Source organism: Botryllus schlosseri, chromosome 1 (assembly GCF_051294905.1).
Source record: "Botryllus schlosseri isolate E-star chromosome 1, Bs_hap1, whole genome shotgun sequence".
Taxonomy (NCBI): domain Eukaryota; kingdom Metazoa; phylum Chordata; class Ascidiacea; order Stolidobranchia; family Styelidae; genus Botryllus; species Botryllus schlosseri.
Genome location: NC_137236.1, coordinates 28,013,796 through 28,027,126, shown reverse-complemented (window position 1 = coordinate 28,027,126; position 13,331 = coordinate 28,013,796). Strand labels below are relative to the sequence as shown.

Below are 13,331 nucleotides of genomic sequence, written 5' to 3'. Positions count from 1 at the left end.
TAGTTATTTTGATGTAAGAAAAAAATCATTCGATAACTCGATAAAACTCGTTAACACGCGTTGATGTAACTTTCCTCATTTGTATGCATAGCCTAAGCGAAATTGATTACCGAATTTTTCGATTAGTTTATATTCCGAAACTGTTAAGTACTACTTAAAGTATTTCATCCTTTTCTTCAGTGATCGAAGGTGATACTCGTGATAATTCCATGCTATGAGGAGAATAGCGAGTCAGAGCTTATTTCGATATCTAAGCTACTTTGAAAATGAGGATCCTAGGATTTGCATAAGTTTCATCTATATCGTACAATGCGTTTACGCGGTCCAGAATGACTTATGGTAATGAAAAATAGCAAAAATGGTCTATTAAGCATTGAGCACGGTTCAAGAACTATGATATTCCTGTACTTGCATAAGTTACAAACGCGGTATCGTAAATTAGTATATACTACTAAAATACAAACTCGGACGAAATCATGAATGAGTAGGACTTACCTTAAACATATATTGTGTACAAACAACTTTTTACAAGAACTATGAAATTCCACTCCAGGCGCTGCGGCTTAGCTCAAGCGAACAAGTATTTCGGACTTTAGGAGTCAAATTGTCTTTCTTATGGTAAATTAACATAGGGAGAATTAATCAGAAAATTTTGTAGAGTACCGTAGACATCGATACATTAAGTGAAATGGGCTTCCTTAAATCGAAACAATTTGCAGAGTCCCGTAGGCTTCAAGACATAGCTCAGGCTGAGATCATAGTCTAATAACGAGGGCTTCGAGTGGGATGTTATAGGAAGCAAGAAGAATCGCTGTAAAAGTGTTGAAACCAGGGTTATGCTTGTATAACCTTGACGAGTGCTATTCGGTATGGAACAACATCACATTTAGCATACTGAAAAAGATCTACTTGACAAAATTTTCATTTCGTTATGTCCATTAGAGTCGTGTTCATGCGACGAATTTGTCCGACTTACTTGCATGAGGTACAAGCTACATAATAATGAATACTCCGCAATGTAAAATTAGTATACACCATACAAAATCCGGATTGTCAAAGTCTTTAGTGTAGCGGAATAGTTTAGTTTTCTAACTACTTTACAAATTCACACGGTTTTTCTTGGTGCGTTCCAGGATAAATGCAATTTTTTCGCGCTTTTTTATTTTTTCAATTAAATTGGAGCTACTGTATATTATTAATCGCCTATATTTAAATTCGGTGTGCTAATGCGTTGAGGTTGAAGCTAAACATCCTATTTCATGCGGCCAAGAAGACTAGCACCGCGTATCCGAATTTAGCATACCGAAAAATATCTACTTTACAAAATTTTCATTTCTTTATGTCCCTTAGAGTCGTGTTCATGCGACGAATTTGCCCGACTTACTTGCATGAATTACAAGCTACATAATACAACTAGTTAACACGCGTTGATGTAACGTTCCTCATTTGTATGCATAGCCTACGCGAAATTGGATGATATTTGAAGGCGGAGAACTAACGAAATTTAAAAATAGCAAAAATAAATCGAAAATTTGCGAAGTCCTACCTTGCAATATTTCAGTTTTACAAATTACCCTCGAAGTGAACCAGCATGTTGGATATTATCGAAACGATTTCTCATGTCGCGTTCCGGGATAAAATGTAGTTTTTCGCTCTTTTTTATTTTTATTTAAATTAGTATTCATTTTACAAAAAACGTCGTGTAAAGGTGAAGTACTTGTACATTTCGTAGTGCTCAAGTATAAGTTTTTTGCGTAAAGTCTATCTTGCATTTAGTTGTCAGCTCTGAAAGCAAGCAAAGTTTGTGGTATTTGCGCAACATCGAAATTTGTACACTTCACGCTTATCTTATGTCGAAAACATAAGCTAGTTAACAATATTTCGAATCGTATTTATTTTTAAAAAACCTAAATATGCCGCATCAAAACTTCGTAAATTTTTTCGATTAGTTTTTTCGTTTCTATCTACTTTAAAAGACTCATTCAGACCTCGAACCTACGCGAACACTTGTTCATTGGAACTTACGTCCAACGCCAAAAGCTCTACTTTACAAAATTTTCGGAGTACCGACTTTTTTGGGTAAATTCTGTGATGCGCTTAGTTACCAACTCAGAAAGCAAGAAAAAGTTGTGGTATTTGATCAACATGGAAATTCGTCAACTTTGCGTTTAGGTTATGTTGAAAACATGAGTTACTTAACAACATTTCGACTCATAGGTGTGGATAATTCACCGTACATAGTATTAAAGTCATTAATGCATCGGTCGCAATTCTGCTCGAATACAAGTACAAGTAGAGATTTCAAAGTTAGTGGGCTTTTTTATTTTTATTTTTTCATTAAAATTGGAGCTACTGTATATTATTTATCGCCTATATTTAAATTCGGTGTGCTAATGCGTTGAGGTTGAAGCTAAAACATCCTATTTCATGCGGCCAAGAAGACTAGCACCGCGTAGCCGAATTTAGCATACCGAAAAATATCTACTTTACAAAATTTTCATTTCTTTATGTCCATTAGAGTCGTGTTCATGCGACGAATTTGTCCGACTTACTTGCATGAATTACAAGCTACATAATACAACTAGTTAACACGCGTTGATGTAACGTTCCTCATTTGTATGCATAGCCTACGCGAAATTGGTTACCGAATTTTTCGATTAGTTTATTTAAAACTGAAACTGTTAAGTACTACTAAAAGTGTTATAAAATGTGAAAAAGTGTACAAGTAGAATTAATATTATGTCATGAATAAGTAGTTTACAAATTCATACGATTTTTCTTGTTGCGTTCCGGGATAAAATGTAATTTTTCGCTCTTTTTTTCCTATTTTTTATTAAAATTAGTATTCATTTTACAAAAATGTCGTGTTTTGACTTTTGAAAATGGAAAATGCGTGAGCTGGACTAACTTTTACGTAGTTCGAAATCGCTACTTCTATACATTATTTCAAAGTATTTGTCAGTCATCGCGGCACCGCTCATATTGCGCACCATCTATTAATTTCACGGATAACAAATTACTCCTGCTTTTATCAGAGGATACTTTCCTAGGGTTTGCCTACTAACAGTACTTAGTTTAGATTATTGAAAAATATAGTGATTGAAAATAGATCACTGGATTATAGTTTACAGAAAACTCCACAATTCTATGTGACGTCATTGCATGCCAACAACCTACTATTCGCCACCTCATAAACACTTGAGTAGGCCTACATTTGATGCGTGTGGGGAAAACCTAAGTAAATTTTCATATGCATTTAGTTTCCAGCTCTGAAAGCAAGCTTGGTATATGATCAATAGCAACTTTTGCGTGAACTCCGTTCTATTTCACTTCATACCTACACAATGTAGATAGTCTATTCGAATAATTCGATGTATAATTGAACTTTCCTCTGCATGATCATCAGGGCTTCTATTTTTTGTTGCAGGGCAACTTTGTTGTAGCCGAAAGCGGTATTATCTAGCAACAAGGTTTAAATGACTCGCCTCCGGCGTTTATTGACCGTATTACCCTATTCTCGTCATGCAAAAATTATGCATGTATTAGTATGAAGCTCAGATGCAGCAAAGTGTGTGAGACTGCCTGTAAATGGTGCGAAGCAGCGACTCTAATTTCCCGACTTATAGCAAACAACGACGCTGAAATTTTACTTCAGACGCAGCAAAGTGTGTGAGACCGCCTGTAAAATTGCGCGAAGGTACATTTCTCGGCTTATAACAAATAACGACGCTGAAATTCTACTTCAGATGCAGTAAAGTTAATGCGTTTGGCTATATAAATTGCGCGAAGGTGCATTTCTCGGCTTATAGCGAATAACGACGCTGAAACTCTACTTCAGATACAGCAAATGCGGCAAACAAAACGGTCAGATCGAACGCAAGAACTCGGATCGCAGCGTCGGATGGCAGCAAAGCGGTGTACCTCGAAACATCAACCGATCTGGAGGATTTCAGCACGCGAATCGACGCAATGACGATCAACGATATCATTGATATGCTCTTTTTTCGAAATAAAATGAACTCGTACACTATACAATGCTATTTCAATGAGACTGAGTAAAGTGTTAGAAGATACGAAAAGCGCGGAATAGTATGACATGTGGTGACTATAGGGTTCGAACCTACAACCTAGATCAGGCGCTGTGCGTCATATAGATGCTGCAATCAATGCGGTGATGATGTGGCAATGGATGATGTGGCACTATAGGTGTGGGGCTTGATGATGTGACACAGATGAATGTGGCAGGTGATGTGGCAATGGGCGGATGATGTGGCAATAGGTGTGCTATAGGTGCGGCAATGGGCGGATGATGTGGCAATGTAGGCGTGGCAATTAAGGCGACGTGGCCTTCTGGGATTGGCGGGCGTATATTTGATCAAACCCTACTACTGGCAGCCTATGCTTGGAGACGTCGTCTCTGGACTCGGTAGAATATCGGATCAACATTACTGTTGTCATTATTACATCACAGAATCATGTCATTCCAAGTGCTCCTTAAAACCGTTGCACAAGCGTGTATTTGTTCCTACACAGCGTTCAATAGTTCACGTTCACACATACTGCAACAAAAGCGATCATATTCCGTGAATAAGCTTCATGAAGCTTGCACAGATCACGATAAAATGTATAAAATACCAAAGTATGGAAGTATGGAAATGTCGTTCCATGCCATAGATTAAAATCTTCCATTCCATACCATACTTGCATTGTTCCATATTCCAAACCAAAATTTCGATCCATACCATACCATACCATACCATGCCCTGCTGCCAACTAACCTGATAGCCAACGCCTTGATGCGATTTTGACTATGACGTGAATATCACGACTAAACTGTTTTTGAAAGTGCAACTCTGTAACCATGTGACGTGCTGCCGTATCTTTTTCGTACTGGTCGATTGTATTTTGAAATCACGTCTTACATGATCTACTAGACTAGATGAAGCTACTGCATTGCGCTATATCTAATCTATGCGACAAAGCATGTGCGAGTTTTACTTGTTTACCGCGCCGTCCTCGCTGTATCTATCCGTTCGCGCGCTGACATAAACTGCCGATAGAACAATGGCAACGAAAACCATTTCCTCTGCCAACGTAACACCGTCGGTAATCGGGTTCGCAGTAGGGATGATGTGAACGTGAGGTTCACGTTCGCGTTCTGTGTGTGAACCTCGGAAATTCAGAGGTTCGCGTTCACAACAGAACCTTGATAGGTTCTGCACTGTGAACCTTTTTAATATATTACAATTTTTACTTTATTATGACATCTTTGGTAGGAATTTATTGCATTTAAACTGCGGGCCGGTCCCTCTATGCATGGCGCTGGCAGCAGAAAAAATCAACACAAAACGAATATGCACCTTGGCAGTCTCAATGACATTACTTGCTTTGTTACAAAAGTTTGCTCCAAATATCCAGCTTTCCGATTGTGAATATTTAGCGACTCTCCGCTGTGAGCTCGACTCGCAATCACACAATGTCACGAGCGAAATACACTTATAGTAGTCAACGAATGATGCTTATTCAACCAATCAATCTTGACTTAATCTGTTTATTGGGGGTTTTGGCTACTGATGTATAACTTATTAATGGGATAATATCGGTAGCAAGCATAGAAACCCTGTTTTACACTCTGCTCAAAATCAATGTAGCAATACTCAGACGCCGAATACTGTCCGGTCTGGCCAAGACCGTTAAGGTGTTTCTTATATTCCCTGATCAGTCCTCGTCGAAGTTGTTGGCGAAGCGACGGATAATATTGATTTTATGGAAGTATTATATCATTTGTTTGCCTCAGTTGATACATTCAGCGACGTTTAAAACGCCAATATGTACTTCCGCATTGTGGGATTATGTGGCCCGTGTCGTCGCTAGGTATCGTGTACGTATACTAGGGATGGTGTGAACCTCGCAAAGGTTCCGGTTCGTGTGAACGCGAACCTTTTTGAAAGGTTCTGTGTGAACACGAACGTGAACCTCATGACGTCACGTGACGTCATATTGCTAATTCCAACCCTATCTTTCAATGAAGTGATAGCCTACTAATGTACACGATACCTAGTGACGACTCGGGCCACATAATGCCACAATGCCGAAGTACATATTGGTGTTTTAAACGTCGATGAGGGCGGAGATAATTAAGTTAGTTGATCCGGGAGAATGCTAATCGTGTGATTAAATACTGCTAATCGCGACGCACGAAGGTGAAGAGGGTTACGCACGATGGTTAGTCGCGGTGTCCCGAGTTTTGAATCAAGTGGCGTTATCTGTTGCATCATAATGCGAAAATGCGTTATATATTGGCTGCTAGTTGGTGAAAAAAACTAGAGATCCCACAATCTCCATAATGAAACAGCAGCCTGCTGATGACGATACTGTAATAGGTAGAATTATCATCATCGCGAAATGAAAGTCGTGTCCAATTCGTACGGTACAGCTAAGAAACGGATATCGCTTTGCAATGGCGGGTAGTCCTACATAATTCTGTGATTGTTGTTTAGTGAAGCCATAACCTAGGAGATAATCGGAGCGGTCATTATCGGGAATAATTAGACGTAGGAATGGTAAGCAGTTTCTATACATAACTAGAAATCTATAGTTGTTCCAGTTTGTTAAATCATGAGATTAACACTTTATGCGCCGCGATCAACCGGTTTCCTTAATCATGGGTTGATAAATCTGACGAACGCGCTAATCGGCTTTATTGCTAATCCAACTTTATTATCTTCGCCCTAAATGTATCAACTGAGGCAATAAAGGATATAATACTCCCATAAAATCAATATTTTCTGTCGCTTTGCCAACAATTTCGACGAGGACTTACCAGGGAACATAAACTTACGCCTTAACGGTCGAGACCAGACCGGAAAATGTATTCGGCGTCTGAGTATCGCTATATTGAAGTTGAGCTGTGTGTAAAATAGGTTTCTATGCTTGCTACAAATATTACCCTATTAAGAAGTTATACACCATACAGCAGTGGCCAACACTTTAATCGCACGGATTTGGTTTTAATGATGCAGTAAAGATACGAAGTCAAGATTGACCCCGTACGCCTGCTAGATTTTTTTCATCAGAAAACGATATCAATTTCATTGATTGGTTGAATAAGCATCATTCGTTGGACTACGTATTTTTCTCGTGATGTTTTTGATTGCGGGTCAAACTCACAACAGAGAGTCACAAACGGATACCTGGATATTTCGAGCAAACTTTTGTAACAAAGCAAGTAAAACATTTGAGATTGTCAAGGTGCATGCTCGTTTAGTGTTGATTTTTAATGCTGCCAGCGCCATGCATGGAGTGGCCCGCAGTTGAAATGCAATAAATATGAAACAAAGATGTTGCAATGAAGTGAAAATTGTAATATATGAAAAAGGTTCACAGTGTAGAACCTACCAAGGTTCTGTTGTGAACGCGAACCTCTAAATTTCCGAGGTTCACACACAGAACGCGAACGTGAACCTCGCGTTCACACCATCCCTAGTACGTACATGTACATTAATATAGGCTATCACTTCATTGAAAGATAGGGTTGGAATTGGCAATATGACGTCACGTAACGTCATGAGGTTCACGTTCGTGTTCACACAGAACCTTTCAAAAAGGTTCGCGTTCACACGAACCTGAACCTTTCAGAGGTTCACACCATCCCTAGTTCGCAGCCGTTGCTCGTTTTGTTGTTCGCATACTTACGGAAGATTTAATGATGGTTAACTCATTTCAGTCTGCATGTCATTCAACAATATAATCTAGAATATGTTATGATATTGTGGTTATGCAAAACCACAAATTGAAATGAACATGGATATCGTTTTGCCGACCATGGAAGCTTACAACGACATTGTTTCTGAAATATACCATCTGACACACTAGTTAACACGGCGAGTTTTTGCAACTTTTGCGACTTTTACAGCTTCCGACAGCTTCATAAACACTCGGGATTTATGTAGCATGATGTTTTTAGCTGTTTGTTAGAATTTTATATTGCAACTGTTATCTCCGTTCATGCTACTTTGGGGCTCTGGTTATGATACGGAGGATATGATGCTGAAGTGTTTGCAGTGACGTCAGTGCTCTAACACTGGCAGCGTCCAGCAGATGATGCCATATTGTAACTTTGATTGAATTACTGATTTAAAGCAGTGCTTCCCGCGAAGCTATTTCAGGTGGGTCGTGAAGCATTTCTAAATGTTGCAGTTTCCTATTCAATTTGTCAAATATTCTAAACACCTTATCTTCTCATGATTAGGTGACCATATATACGTTTCTCTCTATATAATTTTTTTGCGTCAATAAGCGCCTCGAGCCATATTCCCGTGCTAACAATAATTCGTCAGCCGGATTTTCGTAACAGTCAATTTGATTGTAGCGTGAAATTGGACAGTGCGTTATTGTGTATGCCTGAGAAATGGTATTGATTCTTTCTTCCAATGGCTTTGCTAACGTTGATCGGGAAATGTAGCGATCCTGCCCGATTTATCGCTATATTCAGCAAACAATTGCCGCGACGCAAATATTGCAGTCCTGGCAATCTGAACCCCACAGGACAACTGCGACCGACCGGAAAAATCATTCGATCCTCGACGAAATGCCAATTTTCAATCTGCGTCTCACGGAATAATTTCTTCTTTTATTTTAGTCGCTGGAACATTCGGATGATTCAAATATCTTTTGTATATACAACAGACGCTTGGTCACAAAATAAAACACACAACAAAGTAATTATAACAACGGGCCCACTCGAAGATGTAATTTCTGATAATTGGTAATGAATTTGCTGCTCGAACTTTTCAAATACACTACCTTCCAAAGCTCGACTGGTAAATATGATCACTTGGGCTGAAAGAGAACAAAATGTTTATAGTAGGCTAATATATGCAATTGCTAATCTCATTCACCGAATTCCACCATGAAATCCGGAAAATGTTCACGCTACCCGCTACCAAATAACTATAGCGCACTGGAAACATAAAAACTGGCACCCACGAGTAGTGGTTAAAACCATAGTGGCGAAACGGGGTCTGGTTGGTCGCGTAATGAAATTTACATGAATAGTGGGTCGCGAACTGAAAAAGGTTAGGAACCAATGATTTAAATGACCCAGACAGGGCACATGTATGCAAGTATCTAAACGACCTCTAGCGATACTCTCATAATTGCTAATAGAGTTAGAATTATTTGTGGAAGTTATGACTATTTTGTTCGCCATGCGCAAATAAAATTTCAAATTGAATAACTCTGCATCAAAATACTCTTCTCTATGATGACTACCGGTATAATTTTGGGCCACCTTCGAATTCGGTTTGGAAAACAAGTCGTGTGAAAATATTTATAACACAAAGATTTGTTTTGACAAGATCATGTGAATTTTTGGAACTTATTAGCTGTTACTCTCTCCGTTCGTCTTTTTATTGGTCGTGTGTGAGTGTGAGTAAAGACAGAAGAGAGATTGTAGCGCAGTAATGCTTCCGTAACTGATTGAATGAGGCTAGAGTGCTGGTTGTTAGTTGCTGCACTTGTTTTCATAGCGCAGTGTTGAGTGCCTGCTGGTATATTTTATAACTTTTTACTACAACTTTTGTTAATTAGGTGAAACTTTCTCACGATTTGAGTGCAACAGAAACTTTCCCTGTAGCAGGGATGTCAATCATACGGCCCGCCAGACCATTTCATCCGGTCCGCGAGGCCATTCTGAGCAAATTGACAGAGATTCCAGACAGTAATTTCGAACATGTGAATAGGTGGCATTATAATCATATGTCGGAAGTGTTGAGTTCTTTCCCAAGTAGCCTAACCATCAAGACCAAGTCGGTGACAATGTCATTACATTCTGAGAACGTAAAAAGTACAAATTGAGTTCAGAGTTTTCTGAAAAAAAAATGGACCTGATACTAATATTCACAGAGGCGCAAATGACAATGGGACACCGTTGTAAAATACAAGGAGCTCAACGAATAGTATAATTCAAATGTTTTTGGTCGCACCTCTGTTAACCTTACGCTGACTCAAAAGGCCCCAACGCCGGTCTCCCGAGGAACTCGACCGGTGAATTATTCAGCTTCTATGAAAAAAGCGAACAAATTTCTAGCAAATATCTAGTATTCCTCACCCCAAATACGTAGGGCTAACGAGGAATTGTTATTAATACCGCTGCAGTATAGAAATATTTCCACTTATATCGTCGTTAGTGCCACTGTTAATTGTTTATATCTGCATTAAATTGACTAATCATCGAATGTTTGCTCGAATAGATCCTCATATGATCCGCGATATTATATATAATACTGTTCTCCATAAAGCGCTGACAATAAAGCATTCCAGTGGAAAACAAGGGTATGGATTTGGCGGTAACATAATGGAATAATTGACTGGTCCGGCCCGCGAGCGATCAAAACTTTTGAATCCAGCCCGCGACCCAAGTTGAGTTTGACACCCCCGCCCTATAGGACTATAACCATCACTAACAAAGTGCTTCTACCGTAACCGGTTTCATGTGCTTGGAATTTATGTTTGCATATACTTCTACAAGTTTTGCATACTTGATGTAATCTACTGAAACGTATTGTTTTGATGCACTACAGCAGTGGTCGGGAACTTTTTTTGTCCGAAGAGCCATATTGACCCCATACTTTTCATCTTAACTTCCAAAGAGCCATACGTTTTATTCAATACGTCACAATTGAAAAATTGTGACGTCATGGTAGCGCAAATTCGTCGATTTTCGTCAGTTATACGAGATCGTAGGTTCGTCTTGACGATATGGCCTTACCTGTCTACTAGATTTTGAGCATTTTTACTACGAAAATCACGCAACTTACCTATTTATTGTTCGAAAATATAGTGTGAAAGGGGAGGTAAGGCATTGGTGAGGCACGGCCGGGATTAGCATAGCGCAATTCATCGTAAATATCATAGAATTTATAATATTTATAACACTGGTCAACACATAGTTTTAGGCATACAAAGTGAGAGTGGGTTTGGTGGTTCTGAAGGGCGCTGATTCCGAAAATGACCTTAGTTTTCTCAGATTGGCCCTTATTTTGGAGATAACCCATGGAGACGACATGAGGGTTCTTCATAGTAAATTATTATCTATTGAAGTGCAGTATAAATTAGAAAAAACTACGATTTTCTTCTTGCCAAGTAAAATATTCAATGGTAAATACAGTAATTTTGGACTTTTTTAGGGGTAGGCCTATAAGATCGAATCTCTAATCACTAATGTGATATTCATAATCAACAACCTCGAAAACCCCAGAAACGGCTCTTAGACTGAAGTCGCGATTATATTTATTCGTACCGCATATTTCATTTCATGTATTCATGCGGAATAAAATATTTCAAAAAAAAAATTGAATGTAATAGCCACACCGATTCCGATTCGATTTCTCAATTCTCAAAGTATTCGGCGGTAACACAACGTTGTGCCACACGCCTACATTTGAACATCAACTACAAAGCTACTTTCTCAATCAAGAACGTGGATCACTATGGCGTTGTTTGTATTTTGAATTTGTAATTGTGAATGTCCCTTCCACGGAGTTCATTTCTCGCCGTAGATCAGGAAGACAATGTGTATTTGAAAACTGCATTGTCATACAGGCGTCGCCTTGTCTGCTATTCTCATTGAGCAATCAACGCATCGTGCAATCCGAGATTCCGTGGCGGAGGCGAGACAGCAACTTAGATTTGAGGATTTTGAAACGGGGTCCGAGCCCCTAACCCGGAATACGCCACTGTATTCACCTCTCAAAGACATGTTTATACTGCCACAAGAATAATTACACTGGTCGTGCTGAAGATTTATTACAAGTTGCTGCAATATTGATAAATTATGCACATAATTAGAATTTTCGCAAAGAGCCATACTTTATGCCCAAAAGAGCCATATTAATTTTCATGTGCTTGGAATTTATGTTTGCATACTTCAACAAGTTTTGCATACTTGATGTAATCTACTGAAACGTATTGTTTTGATGCACTACAACGACGCTTTGATACGAGATTTGGGGATTCATAAACAATATCGGTTGGTGTGTAAGTTCAATGTAAAGTAAATTTTCCCGATTTGATCCTTTTCACGACGAGTGCTGTCACACCCTAATCTTAGATTAGGCATTCGTGACGTGACCAATTCAGTTTCCATTTTGTAATGTCTCGGTCCTATTTTCATGACGGCTACCCCCGTTGACAATTGATAAAAGGCGTTTCGGGATACAACTGGGTTTTCGCTCAAAATCTGTCAAACTAATTCTACGCAAGTATGAACCAAGTTGACCTGAATTTAATACACCGTATTTCTATTAATGTTACCAAATCACCGCTGGGTCAGCATCACGTGACAGGAGTATTAATGACACCAATAATCAAATACTCGCCACGGCTTCCCTGCAAATATTGATAGTCAGTGCACTGCAGACACCACCCATTAGGGTGCAAAGCTGTGACTTTGTTCCTGCGATCATTTACTTTCCGCTCATGCTGTCACTACCTGAAGCGACAACGATGTCCCAGACCAAGTGTTCACTATTTACAATTTATTCAACAAATTATACCGGCAATTCGTGTCTCGACACACATTGAAGTTGAATAGTGGACACAAAATATCTACTGACCTTTCAAGCTCGCACAGGTGAAGTATAGGAGCAGCACTCTGCCTGGTGTTGCCACAAAGAGCCTCGTTATGTATATGGTCTAAATCAGGGGTGGTCAAGCATTTTGCTCAAAGGGCGACATGAGTTTTCCGAACCATTGCGCGGGCCACTTGAATGTTGATGCCCATTTTTCAGTCATCCGGTAGGAGCGAGTCAGGTTACATTACGGTGAAAACAAAATTCATCAAAATCGATTACAATTTTGTCTGGAAAAATCAACGTGTATACATGGCATAACTGCGCCAAGCGCGAAAATTTTTCCAAGTTAATGATTGAATCCGATTAATAAAATGTCCTTTGCATACATTACGCGTCACCCCTGTATACCGCTCCGCTCATTTGGCAAGTACAGGAGTACTCGGCTTTTGGACATAGACATATCGAATATTTCGGCGAAGATGCGTCAATATTTTTGTGCAAAGGTTTAGTTTTCCGACGATCTTACTGCGAGTGCATATGCGAAGTCGGATATTGGACGACACGTTCTCTCATAATTGTGAATATAGTCAGACTCAATTCAATAAATTGGGTGTATTTTTAATTTTCAGGAATGGATACCAATACTAGAAGCAAGAACTCGAGTGACTATAAATCGCACGAAGTGCTAATAAAAATATCAAGTCAAATACATTTGCCACGAAATACTGTACTTAATCGTCATACACAAAGATCTAC

The 13,331-nt window shown here is 39.2% G+C and overlaps 1 protein-coding gene and 1 long non-coding RNA gene across 2 annotated transcripts in view; both read left to right on the top strand.

The window, feature by feature from the left end:
* LOC145435040 (beta-1,4-galactosyltransferase 2-like) overlaps nt 1–13,331 on the top strand; it is a 389,801-nt gene that overhangs the window by 267,344 nt on the left and 109,126 nt on the right. The window lies entirely within an intron of this gene.
* LOC145438998 (uncharacterized) lies at nt 3,498–4,035 on the top strand. The gene is made up of 2 exons (XR_013915068.1): nt 3,498–3,697; nt 3,839–4,035. It is a non-coding gene; the product is annotated as an uncharacterized LOC145438998 (long non-coding RNA).